Source organism: Haliaeetus leucocephalus, unplaced genomic scaffold (genome assembly GCF_000737465.1).
Source record: "Haliaeetus leucocephalus isolate CR32 unplaced genomic scaffold, Haliaeetus_leucocephalus-4.0 Scaffold136, whole genome shotgun sequence".
NCBI classification, from domain to species: Eukaryota; Metazoa; Chordata; class Aves; order Accipitriformes; family Accipitridae; genus Haliaeetus; species Haliaeetus leucocephalus.
Window position 1 is genome coordinate 2,091,465 of NW_010972572.1, and position 3,070 is coordinate 2,094,534.

Below are 3,070 nucleotides of genomic sequence, written 5' to 3' on the forward strand. Positions count from 1 at the left end.
AGCATTTTCAATTTAGCAATTTTCAAGAGCCTGAGGGCTATCAGTTCCCTTTGTTTTCCTTCTCCCTTCCCACCCTCACAGCCCAAAGAAGCCCATTTAAAGGAGGTCCATGCATTGCTGGCCTGGCTGGGGGGACCTGGCACATGCGGGGTGCCAGAAAGCCCCAAGCAGGGCTTGTCAGAGCTGTTACTCATCTGGTATACGCAAAACAACTGCAAATAAAATCATTCAACCCAGCTTACTGAACCCACCCTCCCTCCAAGATGTTCCCTGAGGCTCACTTGAGTTTTTGCCACAAGGTTTTTAGTTCAGTTTGTGGATTTTTATTTTTTTTAAATTGCAAACTTGAAACATGTCCTGATAAATTACATCCCTGCTTTTATGGCTCTTGCCCTTGTCTCTCATATATTTTCCCCATTTATGCAACTCTTTCTTTCCCCTCCCTGCTGTCCCTAGACTTTTTATCTTATGCATCATTCATCCCCGCTTACTGTCTTCTTTTAATACAGGCTTCTGGGAGATGCATATCTCCTTGAATTCCTTTTTCTCCTTCTGCCTTGCCCTGATTTGCACTCACGCACTTTCCCATCTCTACAGCTGTCTGCAGTCTTGCTGGGAACACTACATCCATGGAAGAGCAGAGGGAAGGAGAGCAGCCTCAACGCACCTTTCACCAAACCTTGGAAAATATCCATGCCATTTTAACAACCAGAGCCTGGCCCCAGGTTATCCAGAGGGAGAAGCCGCTGCTTAGCAGTGTCCACTGGCATTAACACATGGACAATGGAAGGAGACAGGGCGACATAATGGTGTTAAATGTGGTAAAACACAAGGCTAAATTAGCAGGAGACCTGCCAGGCAGGCTTCACCAGGCTTTGGGTATGCTCCAATGCTAAGGAGGATGCTGTAGAAGCTTCACCATGTCCCCCCATCAGCACGCTGCAGGGTGATGCTCGCATCTAAACCCCATAGCTGGTCTTTCTCTGAGCAGAATCTTTGGGAACAGCCCCTACAGATGCCATCCTTGAACCTGCCAGCTGGATTTTTAACTGTGGTTCAAGCACCCAAAGGCCACCGTGGTGTCCTTGGCATGCCCACCACAGCAGTGTCCATCCCAGCAGGTGCTAATATTTCCACCCTGGATATTTCTATTGCATTTCTCTGTTGTTTGCCAGTTCTCAGCTAGGGACCAGCCAATGTACCAGCACAGCTGGATAGCTCGGTCCCTCCTCTCCTCTCGCCCTTTCCCTGTGCTCCCATTCAAAACCACAGTGCAGATTTGCCAGAAAACCCAAGTCCTCCTTTGGTGGCATCTGCCACACTTGTCACATTACAGCTGACAGCTCAACACACCAGGAAACTCCCTCAAATTCCCCAAATGTGCTTTCTGCTGAACAAAAATGACAGTCTGGGGTAACATGAACTGAAAGACAAATGCAAGCACAGAAGTAAAAGCTTGGGAAGGGCTTTCCAGTCCTTTTGTAAAGCCTCTCAGATTTCTATCAGCTACAGAAGCCTGTAAATGTCCCATCTCTTGTTTCTGACACTAGTTAAAAAGGTAAAAGCATCTGAGAAATTACCACCTATACCTCAGGGCTGTTAGGAGAGCTCACAGCTGGGTCTTTGGCCTCTCGCTGGTGAGAAAGAACAAGACAGAGCCATATCCATCTCCTTTCATCAGGTACTGGCCCCTGTGACCGCGCCAGGTGTAATTCTCCAAAGTGCTCACACCTGCCAAGCGCGTGGGACTAGCACATGGCCAGCACTTTGCTATTGGGTCATAAAGGCACATAAAATTTTAGAGGCAGAACATGGCAAACTATTGCTGAGAAGACATAATAGCTTTTCAGGTGCTTTTTGCCTGTACTGAATGAATTAACACAGCGGGTCCTTCCCTCCAGCAGCTCCTCTGCTTACCAGTAGCTCAGAGACCTTTTCCAAACAAGTCCATAGCTCTAATGCCTTGTAGAGCTGATAAATAGATATACAGGCAGGTATACATAAGCGTGACATGGCTTTCAACCTTTCTTTAGAGTAAGATGTTTGACCATTGACCTGCCAAAGCCAAGTCAGCAGGAAACCACCTTCTCAGTGCCAGGGCCATGGGTGCTGCGCAGCAGAAGCAGGACTGAACCAGGGAAAACCGTCAGTGAAGTCGTATCTGGACACGGGGCAGCCTAATGCCAAACCACCACTGGAGACCTTCTGGGAGTGATGGGCCTTCACCAGGGTGGGAAGAGACACAGGCGAGATGCCTCTGGAGGCGATTTGGCCATATCCAATTGCAATTCCCATGCTCTTAGTGGATCAGAAATGCTTGGGCTCGGCCCAAGGCAATGCTGCCAGGCTCCCCCTGAGGCTTGACATCCCACTGAAGGGGAGGGGGGACCACCCAACTGTTTCAAGGCACATCTCAGGAGAACAGAAGGGGTGACCAGGCATAATGAAGGACACCAGGATTGCTCTGTGACCCTGGCTGAGGGTTGATCCCACCTGGAGCTCCCTTTTGCATCCAGGCATGGGATGCACAACCAAGTGGGACCCTGGGTGGGGTGATCAGTTCATGGTTCCCTTACTCAGCATTTGCAAAGCGCAGTTCACTTCTGAGAGGATTTCAAATTAAGCTCTTTAAGTAACAAAGCAAGATTTCTCTTTTAAACCTCTATTTAATCACATAATCCTGAGGGAAGACCTCTTCTCCCCTTGGGGAAAGAAAGAGAAGTAGGTTTGCTGAGGGAGACATAATTACTTTATCCCCATATAATTAGATGATATTTGTTGATTAAATATAGAAAGCCTTGGGAAAAGTTTGATTTTTTTATAACAATTTAAAGATCTTTAAGAAAAAAAATATACCCCCTTAAAAAAAAACCCCAAACCATAGGAAAAGCCAATGAAGAGGCTGAGGAAAAGAATGGGTTGTCTTCTGGTGGCTTTGTGGTGCAAGCAGCAGAGCACGTTTTGCCTTTGCTGCAGGAGGATGGAGGAAGGACTCACAATGACTCCCGTTATGGTCCAATGTGGCAAGGAGCTAAACCACCCCCAAACCCTGGCTGGCTGTGGTGGGAAC